Source organism: Pteropus medius, unplaced genomic scaffold (genome assembly GCF_902729225.1).
Source record: "Pteropus medius unplaced genomic scaffold, Ma_sr-lr_union100, whole genome shotgun sequence".
NCBI classification, from domain to species: domain Eukaryota; kingdom Metazoa; phylum Chordata; class Mammalia; order Chiroptera; family Pteropodidae; genus Pteropus; species Pteropus medius.
In genome coordinates, this window is record NW_024346150.1 from 1,631,979 (window position 1) to 1,657,181 (window position 25,203).

General features: G+C 40.8%; 1 pseudogene; it reads left to right on the plus strand.

The window, feature by feature from the left end:
• The first annotated feature begins 2,505 nt into the window (after nt 1-2,505).
• Nucleotides 2,506-2,601, plus strand: LOC120613005 (uncharacterized; annotated as a pseudogene).
• Nucleotides 2,602-25,203: the final 22,602 nt, after the last annotated feature.

A 25,203-nucleotide genomic window follows, 5' to 3' on the forward strand; every position in this document is an offset into this window, starting at 1 on the left:
AATCCAAAGGCTAAGAATGCAGGACTTTTTACTATGAGCTCCAATGAGACTGGAAACAAGTGTGTGGAAGCAGAAGCATACAAAGCTAACTGGAGCGTTCATCTCAGGACAGAGAGTCTTCAAAAGGAAGGAATTGGTCTGTATAAAGTTTTCTTTTCATTCTTCATTTTTAAATACCCTAAAAGGACCCTGGGTGTTTTTCTTTTCCTTGTTTGATTTAAATAGATTCTCTAAATAAACTAGGCTCCTCTTAGGAGCCTAAGACACACATTTACAGGAAACGTGTCATTTAAAGTGCTTTCTTGAAGCTACGTAACATCTCCTTACCACTCTTTAAGTTCTATACCTTCTTTGGCTCAAGGGTAGGAGAAAAATTTTCTCTTTTTCCTTCCCCCACTACTTCTCCCTTCTAAGACTGACACAGAGAGCATGGCTCTCCCTGTGAAATTTGTAAATAGATAGTATGTGGTAAGCACGAGACAGTTGTGCATGTTAAGTAAGTGTGGCATACGTGGGAGTGCAAGAAGTGACAGCAATTCATTCAATTCATTCATTCTTGTTGCTTCCAGGAACAGTCACCCATCCATCTATCATCCATTCATCCATCTACCTATGTATGCATGTGTACATATGTTCATCTGACATTTCATTCATCCATTTGTTTATTCTTGCAATGATTCCTCCATCTTGTCTTCCAGGTGTACACTATTTACCAAAGCTCTCTTCTGTGAAGCATGCTGTAGGTATAACATTAATAAGACAAGATTCTAGCTTTCAAGGAGCACACAGACTAATGGTTGGGTGGACAATTTAAAAAATAGATAATAATACAGTGCAATAGTGCACACTATAGAAGTTTAAAATACACCTTTATAAATGTTCTTTTTCCCCCAAAGGCCTTATTTGACGGCCCAATCTGAAATTAGTTCTTGTTATTATTCTTTTTCTTTTCCTTTAGAGCATTTATCACACTTTGTTATTATATACTTAATAGTATGTTTATTTGCTTAATATTTGTCTCCCCCAATTGACTGGAAGCTCCATGGGAGTAGGTCCTATGACTATTTTGCTTATATGAATACTTGACACCTGATCCATGTCTTACACATAGCAGGTACGCAATAGACATTGAATGAATTCATAAATACGCACTGATCATACCCAGGAATGATAATTTCTTTCACTAAACCAGTGGTACTCAAAGTGCGATCCTTGGACCAGCAGCATCAACAACACCTGGGAACTTGTTGAAAGTGAAAATTCTTGGCCCCACCCCAGGCCAGAATTAGAATCAGAAACTTGGGGGACGGAGCCCAGCAGTTCTTGCTTTGACAAGCCTTCTGGGGGATTCTGATGCACACTAAAGTTTGAGAACACTGTACTAAATTGATAAATGACCGTTTTCGTTTACCTTAGACACCTATAGATTTCAGCACATAGACCAGAGAAATTATGTCTGAATTGGAGAATACTTCAAGAGAAGGTGATATTTTCAGGGAAGCCTTGAGATAGATAAGCCAAGGAAAGGCAATTCAGGGAGAGAACTGTACACACACTTAGGCCTGGATTTGCCTGGCTTTTAGAGGGATCCTTAAGTAGTTCCGTGGGAGGGTCCCTAGCATAGCAAGGAATGACCTGAGGTAAGAATGGAGATGTAGGCAGGGGTCTCTAACGACAAGTTTCAGGCCGGGAGGTAACTCGGTATCCTATTTCCCCTCGCTACAGCTGTCTGGACCGGCCTGAGTCAGACTTCTGCGGGCTTAATTCCCCCGCCAGCCGTCTTCCTTCTTTCTCGTTCTCCCTCTCCTCTCATCTCCTCCATTCCCCAGAGCAGGAAACGCCCAGGCTCCCAGGCCAACTCCACCTCTCCCTTCCTGGCCTACTCGCTGATGTCAGTTCTGCGGGGCGTGTCTACTCGCAGCTTTGAACCAGATCTGGCCCGGCTGCCCCCGCTTTGGGGGAAATCCCAGGATGCTGGTGTGCTCAGAGGGCGCCCTGCGCTCTCACCTAGCTGGGGGTTCACTGGGGGTTTCCAGGGCTCAAGAGGAGCGTCCCTTTCTCCCAAGACATCTTGTTCTGGGGGAGGTGGAGGCTGCGTCAGAGCTGTGGTTTCTCGGGACCCAGGCTTGCGTCATTCAGCGCCTCCTCTCCCAGGGAAACCGGTTCCAGGCTGCGCCTCTTCCAGCCACACCGCGGACTCATTGCAGGACTGGTCTCCAGGGCATTCAACTCAGTCGTGCCTGGAGGTGACAAAAGGCGATAGTAGCCTTAATAACAAAAAATATTTACCAAGCTCTTAGTGTCCTGCACTATGAGTCCCCAGCACCTTGTAGTTCTCAACTTTATCACCCAATGCCCTTTTCTTAAACAAATATTTGTCAGCACCACCTTTAACATTCATAGGTAATATGACTAACATATTACAGTTTCATGACGTTAAATCGTAAAATGCCACAATGTAAAAGGAGAAATAAAATACATTTATAATACAAGAATATATACTTCATGCTCTCTTGAGCAGCACACATGCTAAAACTGGAATGATACAAAGAAGATTAGGACAAGAATGACACAGAAATTCGTGAAGCATTCTATATTTTTTAAAAAGTATTTATATTTCAGTATAGAAATGTTTGGATAGGCCCCCACTAGAAGATAAAATGAAACAGCCATATGCTTGTGCCTTAAACAGATCACCTGTGAATATGCAACTAGGAATATAGACTGATACTGATATGTTCCATTATTAGCTCAAATACCACCCGTACTACGGCCATTCTGTTATGATTTTCTGCAGTGATGAACTCTCCTGCTAAAGTTCCAAATAAAACAACAGTCCAATCTTCCCTTGATTGATATAGTATGCCTCTATTTTCTTCCCCCTCCAGAATCATTCTACTCCCCACTCTACCCTGCTCTTGGCCCTGGGAGCATGACCCACCAACCATACTCCTGTCCTCTGGTTTCTTATTGTGTTTGGCTAATGAGAGCCCTGGCAGGAGATGAAGTGAGGGAGGAAAGGGAGATTGGAGTATTTTTCTAACTACCTCCCTGGCTATATCCCTCAGCCTAAGGCCACTGCTGGTCTTAAGGTGGCTATACTGGATTCTTCCCTTTCATCTGAACCCTTTTTGGCAGAGAATGCTAGCTTTCATCCTAAGAGTCATTATTCTCACCTTCCTTACTCTTGAATTGGAGGTGGCAATGTGCCTGGCTAATAAAACCACATTTCCTTGCCTTCCTTGCAGATGGGGACAGCTAATGAGAAGTCAGGGGAAGTGATTGGGTGGGGTTTTGAGAAAGCTGTTTTGGGGGCTAAGAAGATAATACTTTTCCACTCACTTTCTAGGTTCTTCTAGCTAGGGCAATCAAATTAACAGAGACGGATTAACAGGAGAAAATAAAATTTTAATACCTGCGCATGGGAAATTCACATAAGCATGAAAATTCCAAAGACAGTGAGACTGTATTGGGTATATATGACATTTTGGATGAAGGAAAAAGGAGTGGAACAGGGTCTTAGATATTAGAAGTGAGAAGGAGCAATTTACAGGTAGTTGAGGAAGAGCAGAGCACACATGCCAGACAAATTTTTGCTAGGCAACCCAGAAACAATGAAACAATGAGACCTGAGGTTGGAGGGTGGGGACCTAGTACACCCGCCTCTGCCTGAAGCCCTCCTATTTACCATACTTAATTCAAATTAGGTTAAGGTGAACTTCCTAAGATTTCCTTCCTGGAGTAAGCCTTTCTCTCTGAATTTCTTAGTCAGGAAGGGAAAGGGTCAAAGGTTCTTTCTGAGCCTTTTGCTTCTTAGTAAACAGGTTAAAATCAATATCCCAAAAGGCAGTTTCAGAGTGGCAAAGCTTTGGTCCCCTTTGCTGTTTAAAGGGGTTAACTTAGCTAGCAAGCACTCCTCTGCTCTTTTCCTCTATTCTTCTGTCTTCATCCCTGGGACGGGAACTGGATAGGTGCAGCTGTAGCAGTCATCTTTTATCCATGAGATGATCTTAAGGATTGAAGTTATGTGCTTCAAGTTATAGCAGAAGACAAAAGAATTTCAGCTTCTGGGACCTTGTAGAGTCCCCACATCAGCCTGGTCCGCCTGAAGGCAATTTATCATGTGAGAGGAAAATGAGCCCCTACCTTATTTAGGTTACTATTGTTTTGGCTCTCTCTTACTAATGGCTGAACAAAATTCCTCGTTGGTGTAACCCTAAAAGCCCTCTCATAATTCAGTTTCTCTCCACAAAGTAGTTCCCAAGTCATTCATTCAATCAATCATTTAATCATTACTCGCTTAAGCAGTCTCTGATTGAAGATAACTATCCCATATAGTCATGTTCAGCTTAATTCATCACTATGAGAACATCATAGAGGGCACTTACACAAACCTAGATGTATAGCCTACTACATACCTAGCCTAGTGCTCCTAGGCTACAATGCTACACAGCACGTTACTATACAAAACAATGTGAGATTAAATCAAGTACAGGAGAAAATAATGCAATCAAAAAATGCAGTAAACACAAGAAGTATGAGGCTGTTGCCCGCATAACACGGCATACTGTTTTACAGCAAACTTTTAAAAATAGAGATAAAAAGTATAGTATAGCAAATTCATAAGCCACTAACACAGTTGTTTATTATCATTATCAAGTGTTTGGTACTGTATATAATTTCATGTGCTATACTTTTAGATGATTGGCAGCACAGTAGGTTTATTTACCACAGTATCACCACAAACATGTGAGTAATGCATTGCATTACAATTTTACAATAGCTACAGCATCATTAGGCAATAGAAATTTTTCAGCTTCATTATAACCTTATGGGACCACCTTCATATATGTGGTCTGTCATTGACCAAAACGTCATTATGCAGCCTATGTCTATATTCTAGAGTCAGATGAGATTATGTATAAAAGGATGTTGTAAATACCAATGCATTAAACAAGTGTTATATTGTGTTATTATTAATTTTATTAATATTATGATTTGTTGTTACTCAAGTGTCACAGTTAAGAAGTTTTCAGTATGTAGTATGCAATTTGCTGGAGGGAAACTCCTGTTAAGTGGTATTAACCTAAAATTAAAAAGCCAAAATGAGAGGCAACGAGGGTTTATTTGGGGTCAAAGAATTGCAATTCTGGAAGCACAGATTCAGGCAGTAACCCAAAAAGTGCCCCGATGACAGGGTGTGGACAAGGGGTTTGTATGAGAAAATGAAGGGGATAATTACATGAATAGAAGAAAGAAATTCTTATTGATGTTAATAAGCTGAGTTATTCTTTAGCTATATATGGCTGGATATTAATTCTGTCTTCAGAATGAGAGTCCATAATCAGTCTTGCGGTCAGGATGTCTGCTTTCCTATTAACTTCACAAAGTTTGGAAGACAATGTTGGTCTGGCCCAGTCCAAAATACTGGCCTAGTTCAAACAGTTCAAAGTTTCAAGCAGCAAGACACACAAGGCAGTCCTTCCTGAGTGGCTGCTCTGGCCCCATTTTAAAATGGCTCCTCTCATGTCAACTTTCACAGTGGTGTGAATTATTGAAACCCTGTGGTATTTAATGTAAATAAAAGAAATAAGAGGTGTCCTAGTGCAAGTGCTTCTCAAACTTTAATATGCACAGAGAAAAACTTGGGGGTCTTATTAAAATGCAGATTCAGACTCAGAGCATCTGGGGTAGGGCCTGACATTCTCTATTTTTAATAAGCTACTAGGTAATACTGCTTGCCCTGGACCTCTGAATAGCAGTGACTTTTGAAATCTTTCCCGATGCTGGGGAAATAAATGATTAGAGAGAAGAAAATAAGCTGAGAGCAGAGAGGAGATTGGGAAACAAGAAGTTATTTAGAAGTTCTGTTTCCAAGCTGGTTAGTAACTTAGTAAAAGCCAGGAACTGTGCATACCTTATTTCATTGGATTCTTATCACCTTGTGTAAGAAAAATTATAATCCTTATTTTACAGTTAAGAAAGTAAATGGAAGCTCAGAGAAGTTAAGTCACATAGCAGGTTAGTGGCAGGGATAGGATCGGGACCCAGGTTTTTTGGAGGCCAAAGCCCATATTTTTTTCTAGGCAATCTGCTAAAATTTCAAGGGGAAGCTAATTCCGTTTGCTGAATTTTTCCTCCTCACCCAGGAAATATTAAGGGAGGAGGACAAGACCACCCTAGGGACCGAGCCCATCAGTATTTGAATCTGTTTAGCTCAACTCTTATTTATCCTATAACTGCTAAGCTTGGTTTCAAACATTAAGACCTGGCAGTGGGAAGTGGGAGGGGTCCTGGTGGGATGTTTACAAGTTTTGTTGGATAATTTCTACTTTGTAAACCCAGTCTCATTTTTGGAGGTTGCCGTATTCCTGAAGAGCAGGAGCATGTACTGAGAAGTGGGAGTCACAGAAGCGAGAACAAACTCTGCTCTGGCTCTGACGTGGGACCCTCGCTTCTCATGCCTGAGGTCTTTGAGGGACTACTGAAACCTGATAGTTTGGCCCAGCAATAGGCAAACTGGCAAGTGCCAGGCCCAGTGAGGACTCTTGCTTCCTCCCAAGACGGGAGATAAATGGGTACTTTGTGTCCTTACAAAGGGTCGGCTGCTCAGGGTAGCACCTCTGTGATAGGCTTCCATTGCCGGCACTGCTCCCTGGGGCTCTGGCATAAATCAGAGTCATTTCCTTCTCCAGTTTCTCACATGTGACTAGCCTTTGTCTAATTTCACCATGATGGGGAGCTGGAGAGGGTTTCCTACACAATAAATCTTTGATTGGGAAGGTGGTTTTATCATTCGAAAGGATCATGTTAAAGAAAAGAAGAAGTAAATACGAATGTGTTCAGGGAATGATGAAAAAGAAGGGCTCAGGGATAAGCTTAGGATGGCAGAATAGGGTTAAGCGAATCATGGAGGAACATCAGGAAAGCCAGTCAGAGGGCTGATTGTAGAAAAGCATGCAAGAGCTCCCTGGTGAGAAGAGAAACCAGGACACACTAGGACCTGTGGTGTGGTTCCTCTTCTCTCCAGAGAACAAGCTGTAGTCTACTTTGACATTAGCTCCATAGTAACCTTATTTAGGTTAGCGCCACAGATATGCCAAAGCTATCGGTGGCATTGGTTTCAGGCCTGGGATCCAGCTACAGTGCAACCCCAGAGGTGGGGAGGAAGGAGACAGTACCCAGAGGCATTGTAATGTAAAGTGAAGGAGAAAAGCCTTGGCATCTACTCTGGCTCAGCCAGACTCATCCTCCAGTCTTCATTTCTTCAGAGATGCTTCCCATTCCCAGGCTCCCATTCTCTCCTTGTTTCTGAGACGGCATCAGCATATCCACGGCATCAGCATATCCAAAGCCACCAGACAGGGTGCAACACTAAATGGTGTGTGAGATCCCAGATCATTCTCATTCTGGCTGGTCTGGTCCTAGAAACAGAGGAAAGCCAGGAAAACACTCCCTCCGCTGTTTCCTGGCTACCACTATTTTGGGGGCCAGGTGACTCTAACTGGTTAACAATACTTGCTGCCTCCACTTTATCGAGTCCCATTCTCCCAACACTCTACAGTCTAGCTTCTGCCCTACCTCAGCCCACTGAAATTGCCCCTACCAATAACAACAGCCTGGAGACAAATCCAGGAACCACTTCTCTGTTCTTACCTTTCCTCTGAGCCATTTGCTTGTTGATTATAATCCTTTCTTCTCAAAAATCTTAACTCTAGGAGTTCTTAACCAGGGATCCATAAGTCTCTAAACTGTCTTTGGGAAGAAATACCATTCAGTCTCTAAAACTGTTACACAAAGTGTTGGGCAAACATGCATTTTTCTAGACAGGATGGTCCAGGGAATTCATTGGATTCTCCAAGAGATCTGCCAAAATGTTAAGAACCAGTGCCCTTGAAATCTGTATTGGCTAGGATTAGGTTCTGCTGGGAGTGATCTGAGGTAACAATTGTTGATTTGTCTTTTACATTTATAGCAGTAAGTCATCAGAGCAAGAATGGTGGCCTGTGAGGTCCTCAGGGACTCAGGCTCTTTCTAGCTCTGCTCAGCCAACCCCAGGGAGTAATTCTGAATCTCATAGTCCAAGATGGTGGCATCTCATGCTCCAAACAGCAAGTTGGAGGGAGTGACAAAGAAGAATGTGAAGGATATGGTCCTACTGTCTCTCGAAGATTCTTGAAAGCTTCTATGTGACATTTCCACTTTAATAATATTGGCCCAAACTTAGTCACATGGTCATATCTATATGCAGAGAGGCTGGGAAACATCTTTATTCTGGTCAGTAATAGGCCCAGCTAAAATTTCTATTTCTGTGGATGAAGGGGAGAATAGATATTGGGGGACAGCTATCAGGACCTGTCAGAGCTTCCATGACACCACCAATGATTAATACTGTGGACCTTTCTACTTCTTACTAGTACATTATAGCTGGGAAGCCATCCCTTGCAGCCGGCATTCCAAATGTGATTTGGAAATTGCCAATTAAATGAACTTACTTGAACAGAGACTTGAACATAGAACTAAATTAAGTGAGAAGAGGCAACAAGTGAGGCAACAGTTTTGCTGGTGTGGATTGTGGCAGACTGATTTCATCACAGTCACCAGCTTCCTGGTTCAGCAGCTTTTTGTAGCAGTCATGATGGTGGCTTCTTTCTTGATCATGATGGCAGAAGCATGGTGATTCTGAGGGCTTGCAGTGATCTCTGGATTAAGTCCACTCCTCCATCCCTTCCAGCCATGTTGTAAACCAGAGCTTCTCCTACTTTAATATTCATTTGAATGGTCTAATGATCCAGCTAAAGTGTAGATTCTGATTCAATAGATATGGAGTGAGATCTCAGATTCTGCATTTCTAAAATGCTCCAGGGTCATGTCTGATGGTCAGGATGGATTTCTGAGTAGCTTGGTCCTACACTGTCCTCTGCTCACCTATACGTGGTCAGAAATTTCTTTCTGCTCTAATTATCTAACGAAGGTTTCTGATTGTCCCAATTCTGTGACTGTTTCTTCCTTGTCTCTCTTATGGGATCTTGTTCCCATGTTTGTCCTTTAATATTGGTATACCCCAGGACTCAGACTTAAGATCATTATATAGACTCTTCTTGGATGATCTCCTCCATTCTCTAGACTTTCATCGTCACCTATATGTTTCTCAGATCCCCCAACCGTGTAGTTCTGTGGCTAATCAGCTGCTTCTCATCTCATCTTGCATTGTTTCACATCCCTCCTTGCCTCACTTTTATATCATTCTTGAGGCTTTGTGTTTGCACCTCCATAAAAAGGGTCAGCACATAATCCTTGCCTCAGGTTCTGTTTTCTAGGGAACCTGGGCTAGTACAACCTTCAACGGATTCCCCCTCCCTTTTTTCCTGGAATATTATCATATCCTGGAACTTGGGTTCCTAGAAAACACTTAGGAAATGCTGTGTTGGTTATCTTTCCTTGTATATCACGGGCACCTGAGACTCAGCATGTCCATGACTAAATTAATCTGTTTTCCTTTATATCTGTTCCTTTTCTGGTCCGACCTATCTTAGTGACTGGGACTACATTTGCCTAATCACCCAAGGTAACTGGGTGTTATTCTTAACTCTTTTCCTCTTTCACTCAATCTGTCAATCCTCTTTCTTCTTTCCTTCTTCTCATCTCACTAGTTAACAATTATTCATTCTTAAAGAGGCAGTGTAGGTACCATCTTCTTACCCCCATCTCCTTGGTCTGGGTGATAAATCACTCTGTTGAGCTCTCATAGGTCCCTGAAATTATCTCTCTTATAGCACTTACCACTCTCTATGGTAATTTTTTTCTTTTCTTTCTTTAAAAAATTTTTTAAAAATATATCTGTCTTCCGCCACCTTTGATGTCTTATGCAATTCTTAATCTCCAGCACCTAGCATATAGAGAATTGATTAATTGATAGATGGGAGTGAATGAGGCAGGTGGGAAAGAGAGAATTCAAGTTTGTAAGCCTTCTAGGGGAGGAAAAATAATTTTCCCCCTACTTTTCTGAGTTCTTGGCTGAGATCTCTGCAATAAAACACAGATTAACAAGAGAAAAATAAACAGAAGTTTATTAACATGTATACCTCATGCACACATGGGAGATACCCAGAGGAAAATGAGTAACTCTCTGAAGTGGTTTAGAATTCAAGATCAAATACCATCTTCATAAGGAAAAGGAAGGGAGATATAGGTCACTTGGGGAGTGGAAATAATTTTTAGGGAAGAGAAATGGGCCCTTACAAGAATAGATAGGAGATGTGATAGTTTGTGACAAAGTTTGTCTGGATGTGATCTCTAGTCTCTTCTTCTGGGATAAGAGTCAATCTTCCCTGGCTGATAAAACTACTTGAGAGGGAATTTATGACAATTGAATTTGTTTCAGAGGATCTGTATTTAGGCAGAAAAAAGGAGTTCAGAGAAAGCCTCTTCCTGCATTTGCTGTTTTTCAAGTGCCTTCAACATGAAATAATCAATATACCAAAGCACCATGTTTTGGGGTGGCATGTCCTGAACTTCTGCAGTCATATTTTGGGGTGACATATTCTGTTACCCCTTAGCTTCCACTTTAAGTAAAGAAAAAGTATTCTGAGATGATGAGAAATATATGTTAGCTCTGCCCTGGGCTCGCTGGCTGGAAACTATACTTTATAATCAGCTCCAAATCACCACTCAGAGATTTTGGATAAAGCATTCTAGAAGAACTACTGCCATATACCCTAGCATAGCCACAGGTGCCTGGCTCTTAAGGAGGCACTCACTCCCAGGATCAGCCCTTGCCGGAACCTAAGAATGACTGCCTCCTGGAATTTTGGGCACCTTACATGCCTTGTCCCAGTCCTGGCCCTGCAGGACTTAAGCTAGGACTCTCACTGATTCATGCTAAAAATGAGAAATTTATACCTGAGGTAAAATAAAGTTTCATTTAGGGGAGTGTATTCATTTCCTCATTTTACCATAACAATGTACCACAAACTGTGTGGCCTACAACCACAGAAGTTTATTCTCTCACAGTTCTGGAGACTAGAAGTCTGAAATCAAGGTGTTGGCAGAATTGGTTTCCTCTGAGGACTCTGAGGGAGAATCTGTCCCATGACTCTTTCAGTTTCCAATGATAGCAGGCAATTGTGGCATTCCCTGGCTTGTAGATGCATTGCTGTAATCTCTGCTTGTATCTTCACATGGCATTCTCTATGTCTTTCTGTCTCAACATGGGGTTGATCCTCTCCACCAGTCTTCCTGTTTGGAGAAATTGTCTTAATAGAGGACAGTGGTTCTTAGACTTCCTTTTTGATTGCTCTTTTGGGAACTGAATACTTGTTTTAGATCTTCTTCATAGAAAAATGCACTTACAAATATAAGAGAATGGAACAAAATTGCTTAATATTTCCTTTATGCTCAGTGTTCTGAAATTTTATAATAATTCCTCTAGGCGTAGGTCTTTTTTTACTTTTTGTTTTGTTTTATTCCTCTTGTTGCTTAGTGGGTCATCTCAATGTGAAAGCTTATGCCTTTCTTTACCTCTAGGAAATATGTCATTACAGTTGACCTTTGAATAACACAAGTTTGAACTGCACATACCTACTTACACACGAATATTTTTCAATAAATGTAGCTTAACCCTCCATATCCCCATGTTTTGCATCCACAGATTCAAACGACTGCAGATTAAAATCAGTATTTTTGATCCAAGTTTGGGAATCTGTGGTTGCATTGCTCTTTGCCATTTTATATAAAAAACTTGAGCATCTTCAGATTTTGGTATTCACTATAGTTCTGGAACCAATCACCTGTGGATACTGAGAAACAATCGAGTTCTGGGGGAGTCAGTTATATGCAGAGTTTGACTGTCTCGGGGTGGGGGTGTCAGCATGCCTAACCCCCACATTGTTGAAGGGATAACTGTATGTATGTATGTATGTATGTATGTATGTATTTACACGCCCCCCCCTTCTTTCTGTTCTCTTAGTCTGGAATTCCTATTAAATAAGATGGTAGAACTTCTAGATGCATCCTCCACACTTCCTAAGTTTCTTTTATACTTTTCTCCCTGTTCTTTTGAACTGAAATTCAGAAGAATTTCTCTATTTGATCTTTCAACTCTGTTATTCACTCACTCTTTAGTCCTTTCTATTTTGTGATTCAGCACATTGAATTTTTATTTGGGAAATCAAGTTATCTTAAATTTCCAAAATCTCCAGTTGATTATTTTTTAATAGATGAAATATCTTTTTATACTTTTCTGAAAATATTTATTACACTTAATCTAAAGTCTTGTTCTTTAGTACTTATCAATTCTGTTTCCCGGATGTTAATTTTTCTGATGGTGGATCTTGATGGTTTTGTTTTATAGTCCTGACTTTACTCAAATGTTTAGTAATTCTAGACATTTGGTCAGTTTTTGATTATGAATTCTTTTTTTTTTTTAATCCGTTCTGTTAACTGAGCCTGAATATAGTAACTTTGCAGGGTGAGTGGAATATACTGGTTGGGTATAAATATGCAGTAGTATGTAAGAAAGAACAGGGCCTGTCTTATCTTTTGGGTAACAGCAATTCTATTTCCCTCCTGGGCATGTCCAGCCCCAGAGCCCACACTCACTGGTTTGGTCTGAGATAAATCCCTCCTGCAGCTGGCTGATTAGTATAAATGTGAGGAGAAGGAAGAGGATAACTTCAACAGATACTCCAAATGCAGCTTTCCAATTAACCACCCCAAAGCATGGCCCAGGGCTCTTTTCCTCAAGTCCATTAACTCTGAAATTAGAGTTCTTTTTTAACATTTCTACTTTTGTCCCAGTTTTCTAGTGCATAATTTTTTTTTTATTAGTTTCAATCTTTTCTTTATTATCTGCCTTTGGTATTAAACTTAGAATGGTCTTCTGTACTCCCTCCCTTCCAAAATTATAAATATTCATCTATTTTTCTTCTTTTACTATTTTTATGATTTCATGTCTTACATTTAAATCTTTTAGCCATCTGGAATTTGTTCTAATGTCAGCCATTACTTGGAGCACTAACTTAATTTTTTTTCTAATGGTTAGCCAGTTGTACTTACCTTGCTTCCCAAGTGTGGGCTTTAAAAGGCAGCTCAGCCCCCCAGAGCTCCATAAAAGCCGAGAGTTAAGAATAGAAAAGCCACGACTATAACTCAGTCAGATGCTAATCTCTGCTCTATTACTGCTCACTCTGGGACTCTGGCAGAGCTCAGTTCTCCTTAGGGAAAAACCTCTGACCAATGATGTAAGGCTGAGAGTGCTGAGGGGGTGAGAGGAGGATTTGCAGAAAACCCTCCAGAGGAGGTTAATAGTTGCTGTGTCCCTGCCACCAGGCTTGGCTGCGTGGGAAACAGTTGCTCAGCCTTGTAAGAAACTCCAGGGGCCCAAAGCTCTACTCCTTAACTGTATTTTTTTTCTTTAACCCCCGTATCCTTCCCTACTGGTCACTCAAAGACCATCTCATGCTGCTCCTCTGTGAAGCCTTTCTGATACACTCAGTGAGGCTTAGGTGCTCCTCCTGGTGCCCACTGCATATTGCACAGACCTCTAATGCAATCTTGTTTGTTGACATGTCTGTCGTGGATGAATAAATTAGTTAATAAATAAACTAAGTTACCAAGCATGGAAGATGCTGTCTGCCAGGTGCAGGGGGGTAAAAAAACCTACCAAAGGATGTGGAGTTGCTGCTGCCCCTGCAAACATGTTCATCTTCGATATATGTTGAGACCCAGATGTTCATGGCACCGTGGTTGCCAACATACAGTGGCTGTGACTTTGATTAGACCTCCTGAAGCTAAGGAGTCCATTCTTTTTTGACCAAGTGTTAGGTCCTGGAGATATTAGGAAGAGTCAATGTTGTCTCTTTCCTCAGGGAGCTAACAACCTGGTGTATAAGTGTGTAGAGAGAATCCTGGAAGAAACTTTAGGAAAGGAAGAATCAGGGACATCAAGACCTTTGAAGAGAACAAGGAATATAGTCGAGTTGGAGAATGTTCCTTAGTCTATAAAATATGTGCACCAAAAGCAAACCAGCATTTCCTGTGCGCTGAATGTGTGTGTCTCAAAACTCTTAACACATTTTATCTCATTTTATCCTCATGAAAACCAGGTGGCATTATCAGTTTCATTTTGTAGATGAGGAAACTGACACTCAGAAAGGTGAAGTGATTTACCTACAGTCACAATGAAAAAGCCATAATTAGAGGCCCAGGTAAGAAAGAAGTTAACTTCAGAGAGGAGAGAGACCTAATCTTTGGCTGTCTGTACTCCTTCCCACTTCCTTTCTTCTTAGAACTACCTGGTGGGGTTGAACAGAATTTTCAGTTTTGTTCTCTGGTCCTTTGCTCTTGCAGTTTCCTCTGTCTGCACTGCCCTTCACAACTCTTTATTTCTGGTGAAATCTTAGCTTTCCTTTAAAGTCCATCTCCAATGTCTTGACCCTGGTAGAACTTCTTCATTATCCTCTTCCCTTTCCTGTAGCCCTTTAGACAAGGGGCCAGGCTACCCCTGTTTCATACTCTGGTGTACATATCTCCTCAAGACCTGCCTTCCCCCAAGGCTGTTGGTCCCCAGGAGAGAGACAAACTTGAAACTTTTGGTCTTTCCAGGGCCGAACACAGGGCCTGGCACACGTGCTTGTTAAATGAATGCAGGAAGGAAACCAACATTTTTTGAGCAAAGTCGGTGTGTCAGTTTTGGAGCTTGCACTGTTCAAAATTTATCCCTGTGAATCCTCACCTGAAGATTATGTGAGACGTAGCCGAGAACCACAAAAATGCTCATTCCTTTGACTTGTCTTTTGCACCACTTCCTTGGAATTTATCATTTTTTAAAATTGATATTTTACACTTCGAAAATTAATTGAGACTCTCCTAAAATACAGATAACACAAAATTAATCATCTCAACCATTTTCAAGTGTACAGTGCAATAGTGCTTAGTATACTCATATTGTTGTACAATATACAAAATGAACACTGTCATCTTGCGAAACTGAAACTCCATGCCCATTCAACAACAGCTCTCCATTTCCCACTCCTCCCAGCCCCTGGAAATGATGATTCCACTTTCTGTCTCCATTGATTTGACTATCTAGATACTTCATACAAGTGGCATCATACGATACTTGTCTTTTTGTAACTGTCTTATTGCACGTAGCATAATGTCTTCATTAAAGTTTATTCGCTTGTAGCACGTGTCAGAATTTCTTGCCTTTTTAAGGCTGAATCATATTCCACTGTACTGTAGTTTTTTGTTTTTGTTTGTTTGTTTAGTTTTCAACCTTTCTATTGCTTTTCAGTTTCTGGTTTTGCTCTTACCTCCTAGGTTAAGCGCATTGTGATTAGAGAATGCTATCTGTACTCATTCTACTTTTTGAAATGTATTTAGTTTTTTGTTTGTCCTTTTTTGTGGCCTTAACGAATGTGGTCATTTGTTAAAAATCCATGGGCATTTACAAAGAGTATATTCTAGGTTTTCAAGGTATGGAGTTTGATATCTTTTAATCTGATTTATCTTATTAATTTAACAAATCAATTCCTCTATATCCTTACTTATTATATGGTTTATTGTTCAGTCATGGGTTAAGAGAGATAAATTAAAATTTTCTACTATTACTATATTTCTGTCTATTTCTCAATGTATTTCTTACTGTTTTTGCTATATGAATTCTGATGCTATATTATTTTGTGCATAATATTTATGACAGAGCTTCATTGTGGTTCTCAGCCTTTATCATTGTAACATTTTCTCCTGTGTTTTCTGATTTTCTGTAAATTCAAGTATGTCTGATATTAATATTATAATGCTTGTTTTCTTGTTATTTGTTTTTGCTTTCTATTTTTTTCCTACTCTTAAACACTTTCAATCGTTCCAAGGAACACAATTTTGGATGTATCTCTCACACATGGCACTAGTCAAGTTTTTTTTTGCGACTCCATGAGCTGTTTCTAAAGAGTGAGAATACCAGGGGAAAATTAAAGAAGGCTTTTACAGCTCTTGTCCCCTTTTCTTGCTATTGTTTTTTACTGATTGGACCACTTTATCTTGTCACTGGCCATTTAGAAGCAAATCATCTCCCTACCATTGCCAGCATGGCTATTATACTGCTTCTTTAATTTTTGATAGGTGACTATTGGACTTCTCACTGTTCTTTCATTTGCTTTCCTTGGCTTCATCAAACTCTACTTTAAATAAATAAAGAAGAGGCCCAAATCAAACATTCCTCTTCAGGTATCTCCAGTGAGATTAAGATGAGTGGTAGCATTTCTTATTCCTGAATTTCATATTCATACAACATTGGACCAATCATTTCCCACAAGCTCCTCAGCTCAGCCCTTGGGTCTTCCCAGGAGAAATTGTCTAGGCTCTTTCCTCACAGTCTTATACCTTGCATTCTTTCCTTCTGTAGTGCATAGACCATATGATATAATAGGAAGATATAGGGTCTGGAGCTAGAGCGAATGGATTGAAATCCCAGCTCCATCTTTGCGATGCAATGGCTGTATAATTTACAGCAATTATTTAACCTCTCTGTGCCTTGGTTTCCTGAGGTATTACTTCCCCAAGGGTAATAAGGATTATAATAGTAACACCTATTGGGGTTGTTGTGGAGAATAGTTAATTTATGCAAATGACTCAGATTATTATTACAGGCTCTGCCTTTGGAAACTACTCCTTTTCCACTCACAACTATGAGGTTTTGGTGGAAGATTTTCTTTCTTACATGACCCTGCTTCTTTAGCCGCTGCATTTAGTCTTAGGCCAGGGGCAGTCTCCTGACACAAGCAGAGCCAATCAGAGTCCTTTCCTGGGATCTCTGAAATTGGGACATGAGCAGCTAAGTTTGTAGTTCTTCTCTGGTGGGAAAGCTCTCAAATGTGATACCCAGGCTACTGGCAGCCATGTTTCCAGCCTGCGGAGAGAAGCAGACATTAGAGGAAGAAAGACTCTGGCATTATTGGAATCCTTCGTTCTGGCTGTCTCCAAACAGAACTTATGAGCCAATAAACATCCCTTTTTCCCTAAGCTCTCTTGCAACCAAAGGAGAGTTTTAATACACCTACTGAGGCATCTTAAGACAGTTCAGATCATGAGGTCTCCTATCTGTCCTCTGCTCTCTGAAAATCCAAGAACTCTTGTAAGACTCTCCTAAGACACACACACACGCATCGCCACAAGACACACACACACACAGCCTGCACATACACACACACACACACACACACACACACACACACACACACACACAGTCAAGGCAGTTCCCAGCTTCTTGTGGTTCTTTCTCTTCCCACACTGCCTGCACATGCCTCTACTTCTCCACACACACCAAAAGACAGTTACGCTGATGCCCAGATCTAAGGAAATGTACTTGCTAAACAGGATGTTATCCCGGAAAGCTCTGCCCTTCTCTGTACATCTCTTGTCCTTTTTTTTCACTGCCCTATTCAGTAATTTCACAAATATATAATGAGCACTTGCCAAGAGCCACGTCAGGCCTGAGGCCCCAGAGAGCCAGCAAAGAGTTCCTGCTGTCAAGGAACCTACAGGCTTGTGGGGCCATTAGGCTGTCAAAAGACAACTCCAAGAGAGACAATGGGGTGAGTGTTGAACAGATGTTATTACTAAATGCTGCAGGAGCTCAGAGGAGGCTCTGTCGCTGGTTGCCTGGGACAATGATCTGGCTGGCCTACCTGCCTCCAGCTTTTCCCCACCCCAGCCCACCCTGCCCACTGCTGTCAGCAGCTCAGCTGCTCCACTGCCTCTTCCTCCCCAGGCTTCAGCCCAACATTCCTTAGCCTGGCAAGATCCTAATTCAGATATTGCCTCAACCTACTTTCTCAGCCACATTGTTCACTGTTCCCCATTCACAAAGCTTACCCACAAGTCTAACAAGCCCACGCACTTTTACCATATGCCTTCAGCACTTTCACGCCACTGTGCCTCCCACCCCGTTCTTTCTGTCTGCCATCCCTGTATGTGCCTATTGTACACTAGGTATAACAAATGCATTCATCTCTCATGTGCCTGCTCTGATCATCTGGCTGTGTTGCTGTGTAGAAAGGATTCTGTGGACATACCTGGGCTCAGTGAAAAAGTAAAAGGATCAGGTAGCAAAATCTGCCATGGACACTAAATTTGGATGCATTGGCAGACTTTGTTCCAGGTCCAGATCTAATGTCACCCCCACCCCGCCCCCCAAACCCATGAAGACTTCCTTGCACTTTCAAGTGAAGTTAACCTTTCTTTTCTGAACTTTTATAACCTTCTCTCTATGTCTCTGTTAGAGCATAGGTTGCTCCTACTTTTTTATGGGTACATCTTTTTTCCTCTTTGAGGGGATGGATATACCATTCAATGGAGTATGGTACAAGGTAGGGATTCAAAACACGTTAACCGAATGGATGAAACTATGTGGAACACCATTGCCATTCAGCAGGAAGGGTGCACAGCTACTGAAGAACCTCAAGTGACCTGTCTTGAGGAGCTGGCTTTCCCCACAGGCCTCTGCCCAGCATAGACTTGGAGGATGGTATTATTGTGGTCACAATCTCACTTTTGAATCCATTTCCTGTGTTGTTACCTCTGTCTGACCTGTCATTTGCTATCTTCTTGTGAGTTTCTGACCACTGAGATTTGAGCTCCCAGTCTCTCTCATTCATTCTTTAACTCAGTAAACCATTACTGATGCCTCCTCTATGGCCAGTTCCATGTTCATTGTTAGGGGTACAGGATTGATGTCCTGTCTTCAGTCTAATCACTGACTTGGTGAGAATGGGATAGAGGTGGAGGAAAATCTGAGACCTGAGTAATAGGACACAAGGAGAAGTGATGTCAGCCCTAAGAGAAAAGCAGGGGGAGTGCTGAGGGAGAACTGGCAGAAGGCTTCTGGGGTGGGAGGTGAAGGTTGTTGACACACCCACACTCACCAAATCTCTTCTCCCTCTACACTCCTTAGCACATCATAACCTCATAACCAGGTTGCCTGATTGCCACAGCTGCAAGCTCTGTCCTTCCTAGTCCCTGGACTTATATAGATGGAGTCAGAAAACATTTAAACAGCCTCAGTACATCTTACCACCCAGACCCCAGGCCACACAAACATGCAAACCTCAAGAGCCCAGCACCAATTACTCTCCAAACCTGGGACCTTCAGGCCACCCATTGGACCCCCTTGAATTTCCTTTGCTAGAGACTCTTGGCTCAGGTAACCAACCACCCAGGCGCCTGAGCTGCATGGGGCCATTGTTTTCCTATCAGGTCTGAGTGACTACCTTGGGTATCTGTGATATCTCTAAATTATTATAGGGGTTCCAGAACTATTGGCAGATTGCTAAAGCTGCTCCACCCTCGAGTCATTCTAGGTTTCTGGTCCCACTGCATGCACCTCCCACACCCCTAACCCTTTCCATCTCTCTCCACCCAACAAACATGTTTAGGCTGCAGGCCCAGCTGCAAAGCTGTATAGCTGTTGGCAGGAGACGGGCTGGCTCCAGAGAGCTGGCTGAGGGGAATGCAGCAGATCACATTTCTTCAGCGCGTGCCAAATATTATTCAGACATAGCTTTTCTGACAGACGCAAATTGCTCATCCAATAAACACAGAAAGGCTAATCCCAGGACATTTATCAGAGTGGAGAAAGATAAGAGAAAAGGACAGTTGCAAAAGGCCTTTGAGAGCTGGCCTGGTGTGGCTGGCCTGAGGGGAAGTGGTGAGACCTCTGTGCACTCGTGGGGTTTTCTCCTTAGAGGGACTGAAACCCAGCACCAGGCCTTTGGGATTTGCTTTCACCGTGACACGTAAAGCCTGTGTTGGTACATATACTTCCTGTTGTGAACAGCGAGGAAGAAATCTACACACTTGTGAGCAGACAGAACTCATCTCCAGTTGTCGACAGTCAGGGGATAGCTGCGGGCAGGGATTGCATAGCTTCCCCTACCATGCATACACAAATTGTATTAGCAGAGTTCTTAGGAGACATCCCTCTTGGCCTGGACTCTCTCACTTCTGGCTGACAGGTATGAGAGCATGGCTGCTGAGAAAGCAGGTCGAGGGACTAGGCTGATTATATGGCAGGAGACCAGAAACAGAGGTCCTCCATTCACACCAGAGGGCTGACTGAGCCACTTGGGTCTTTTGCCAGCCCTTTTCTTCTAGGCCCTTCTAATGGGCCCCATGAACTTTCCCCTTCAGGGACTCAGCCCAGAAGTGAGAGAAACCAGGCCCTGCTCTGAGGCCCAATCTTGGAGCCCAGGGAGAGGAGGACCAGGTGAAGCCTCTGGAGACGGCCTGGGTCCTCCCATTGCCCTATGCCAAGCTTTGTGCCATGCCCTATTAGTGGGAGGAGGCAATGATTGAATCAGGGTAAGGGCATGCAAATAATCACCGACTTTTATATAATCAGGAACTATTTCTCACTTTTCTCACAACAACATGATGAGGTAGGTGTAGAATTATTGGTACTACTTTTCTGGTGAGGCACTGAGAGGTTAGATAATTTACCCAAGGTCACCCAATTAATGAACAAGAGATTTCAGAATCTCTGCTCTTAATTTGACTCTGCCATACTTGCCTACAGGTCTGTGAGAGATGGCTTGGTTTCAGAAATTCCAGTTGTGTGGGAATCCTTAGGAGGGTTTGGAGGTCTGGAGTCCCCAGACTTAGGATGATGCTTTCAAGAAACAACACTAAGGCAGGTTTCCATTGAGGACGTAGGGGCTCTATAATTAGGGCAATTAACTTTCCTAGTATTTCCAGAACTGAGAAGGTTCCTGAGACATGGGAATTTCAGTTTTAAAACTGAGAAAGTTCTGGACAAACAAGGATAAGTTGATCATTCTATCTGTAACCAAAGAGCTGGACTTCAGAACCCACGGGCAGGCGAACCTCCTCCCCACGCTTACCAGAGTAGGGACTAACAGAGTGCTGATTAGGAAGATAAGAGTAACAACCAGTTGGCAGTGGCTCTTCTTAGATGTTTGGGAAAGGCAGACAATAACTTTAGGTAGCAATAAAACTGGACACTGGGGCCCCTGAGCTTAGTGGGAACAAGGTGCCTTCTGGTGTGGCCAATCCTAACATGATCAAGAACACTGAAGGGATTCTCTGGTGAGGACTGGCAGGTAGGTAGGCAGTGTGAACTGGGTGGCCTCAAAGGAAGCCAGAGGCAGGGCCCAGCCCACTCACAGGGCAGGGAGGAAGTTTCTTTTCCGATGCCTGAAACTTCATTCCCGTCAAGAACAGCCTCACTTCTACCCACCTGGACCCTGGACCCACACTGACCTGCATTCCTAGGCCCAACAAACCTTCCCTTTCTCCTTTTCTGACTCCTCCACCCTCCCACCCCACTCGTGTCTATTTGTCAGTCTCTTTGGTTGTGAAGATCTAAAACTCAGTGAAGCAACACCTGGGAGATTTCAACATAAGGAGCCTGGATTCTGGTGCACAAATTCCAAGGACAGAAATGCTGTTGGGCCTCAGGAGGGTCAGGAACACAGGCGGCACTCTCTCTTCATTTCTAGGTCCACTTCTCTGTGGTCTATTCCATTCTATCAGCTTATTTGCTTCTTTGTGTATTGGGAGAAGGTGGAATGTTTACATAATTTCATTTCCAGCCACACCTAGTGACTGTCCTGAATCTCAAATCCAATTCTCAGGCGAGACCATCTGATTGGGCCAGCTCGGTTCGGATGCTCACCCTTTGTCCAAAGAGCTGCAGCTGGTATGTGGGGTAAAGCAGTACAAAAGTGGCTATAGAAGACTCATTCCAGGAGGGCCAAGTTTTTAGAAAAAGGAGTCCCTATGAGCTGACTAGAAACCGTCACTCTCTGTCATGCAGATTTCTTGGAACTGACGTTTCCTGAACTGTGCCTTCTCTTCCCAGAGTTTATAATATTTCTTTTTGAATCCCTCAGTGCTTGGTTCAATGTTACTCTCACTCTGGAATATTTAAAAAATTAATTTGGTAACTGTGGTAAGCTATTCAAAAGTCAGTTCTTAAGCCCCGTGACCCACCACCTTTACCTTATACAGCACTCTGTCTATTTTCCTTTGCATTAGGGTTTAGGGCCTGGCTTCTCAAAGTGAGATCTATAGACCAGCACTATTATTAGAACTTAGAATTCTCCCTCCCACCTACTCGATCAGCATCTGTATTTTAACATCTTCTCAGGCGATTTCACATTAAAATTTGATGAGTGTTGGAGGGGGTTCTGGTCTTATCTCTCATTAGATTAAAAATTCTGAGAGGAGGGACTCTATTCAGCAAATGTCAGTTGTACACTTTCTATGTGCCAAGTATCTTGCTTTGTTTTGCAACAGACAGAACTCCTCAAATGCAATAATGAGGGGATTTAAAGCTCAGAAAAGCAGTTTAGGAAGATAAATTAATAATATGGTATCTGAGCTTTGCTTTAAAATAATCCCGTAGGAAGTAGGGAGAAGTTGGGGGTATAGATGAAGCAAATGTGGGGTGATGGAAACATGGGGGTTCATTATACTATTTTCTCTACTTTCGTGTATTTTTGAAATTTTCTATGATAAAAATTAAAAGAAAGGACTAATGGCGGAAGACATCATAAGAGATCATCTAGCTGCTCAGAATAAATTTGTTTCCTGGCCAAATGAAGTAAATCCAAGGCACTCAGAGAACTTCCAAGTGACATTGCTCAATCCTTGCCAGAGACTTTTGGAGGACGTGTGCAGTAGGAAGAAGTTTGAAACATTGGTCATGTTTACTATATCAAATAGGCATAATTAGTTTTAAATGCCTCATTTATAAGGAGAATGAGAATAAATCTTTGAGGTATTCCAGGGGTCTATTGGAATAACCCAAAGCCATTTCCAGGTTGGGAAAAAGTCTCCTTTTAAAACCTGAACCTTGGGAAGTTTGTTAAATATATTTGACAAAAAAAGATCATATATCATTATGAAACAATATTAAATTATTTATTCATCCTAAGTGACAATAAAATACATCAAAGACAAATAGAGTTTACCTATTATTAGCAAAATTTTAGTTCTTAGGATTGAGAAGATTGTTTTTTTAAGTAATCAAGAACCTGATTCAGACAAAATAAAACATAAAACTATTTTAATAAAACATAGAATCTTTGTTTTCTAGGAAGAAAACTTTTCATAATATCTTATCTGGAGAACAATAACTACAGGAAAAACTTTGTCTTTTTAACAGAGTGAAAAAGAACTAAACTCTAATTCTGTATTAGCTTACTTTTGATATTTAAATTCATTTACTTAAATTTATTCCAATCTTATTCAGTTTAACCACATATAGAATATCCTTTCTCAAGATTCCTTTTTCACAAACCTTTTACAACTTTCTTCATCTCTCTTAGTCTGCCTCTTCTTACTCATTCAGAAATAACCAACTTTAGGACAAACCACTTTGTTTTAATTCCCTTAAAAATGTATCTCCATACCTTATACCTGCTATTACCAAATATATAATTTTTTTCTATATTAATTAGAATTCTTAACCCTTAGACACCTTAATTTCTAATGACAGCTAAAAAGTAAGTAATCAGCATTCTTTAGATTGGCAAATTTATGACTATATTAGAAATATTGGCAAATATATTTGTAATTTTTTAGAAGCATGCATTTTTAAATAAAATACAAGACATAGTCATTAATAGATTCAAATTTATCTTTTAGTTTCTCTGTAATAAGAAGCAAATAGTAGGTAAACTTAGATTAATTGTTTAACAATTAATGTTTCAGAACATCATGTTATTTGAAATATCTAGATATTCAATCATTTTTATAATTTAACTTAATCAAACTCCAAAGTTTCAAGTTACCAAAAGAATTTGGGAAACTATTTTTAAGCACATATGTGTGTATATATACATATATATGTAAAATAAAAAGTTTTATTAAAAAAACTTTTTATTTTATTTATATCTATTTATTAGTTCTTAACTCTATGAGATTTTAAAATCATTATTACACAAGCAATTTTCTTGACAAATTTTTAACAGAATAACATGAATTTATTTTTGTAAACCCAGGTAAAAGAAAAATATATTAAATGTTAATAATTCTAAAAGACATGTCTATTTAACCAAAACTTAAATAAGCTTTAATATCAAATATTTTCCCAGATCACATGATTCTGAAAGGTATTTGGGTTAGTTTCTATTATATAACTAATTTATATAAGTATTGAATTCCTTTAAACCAATTTAGTATCACAAATTTGCAATACCATCTGGAGGTAGAAAACACCATGTTACACATAAAACATACAAATGCAAACATCACAGAGAATCAAAACATAAACAGAATTACTTATAATTGTATAGAAGACAAAATTTTTTCTCATTAGTACTTGCCAATTTTTAAGGAGGCTGGGGAAAGGCAGGGTGGGGTGTTCAGGTGTGAGAGACTTCACTATTGTGTTTTGAAAGTGCCCCTTTTCCAATTTTAGTTCTTTCAGTTTCCCAGCCACAGGCAGTTGTGGTCTGTGTTTGTATTTCCGATTACCCAGCAGAAACACCTGCTGAGACTTTCGGAAAATATTCCTATCAGACTTTGAAAAATCAACTTCCAATTTTGCCAAGTTTCTGACCAATTATTAACTCCTTTAAATTTTGTTCAAATATATGAATTTTCATAACCTTATATCTCAATAATCTTTTAAAAATTTTCACCTTGTTGGGAAATCTGTTGACTTTCCCTTGTTATTAGCACCTGTAAGACCCAAGAACCTGAAATAGCAAATCCAAAAGCTTAAGATTAGTTATATTTCTTTAAGTCTAATTTTTTTTCCTTTTTCTTCTTATGTATCAGGCAATTGTATTTCCAACGTCCCGATTATTTATTTATTTATTTATTTATTTATTTATTTATTTATTATATCTGCAAATATCTGAAGGTGAGTAGGAAGGGGTCTGGGTGGACTTTGTTTTTTTGGTTCTAATTTCTGTCCTTCCATCTTATTAAGGGAGTCTTAATGGCTCCTTATTAACCAACATGAGAGGTCTCTAAAAAAATTTCAATTTAGAAGTTTTTCTAAATCAAAACATCCATCATTTGGGCAGTGATGGTAGGATTTTAATAGGAACTCAAACCAATAAGCCTTTTATGGCCTAACTAAGGAAGCAAAAGTCTCCCACAAAGAGTGCAAAGGAAGTGAGCCTCATAGAGTCAAAAGTTCATTCCCAGAGTTAGCCTAAGAAAGACGGGGAG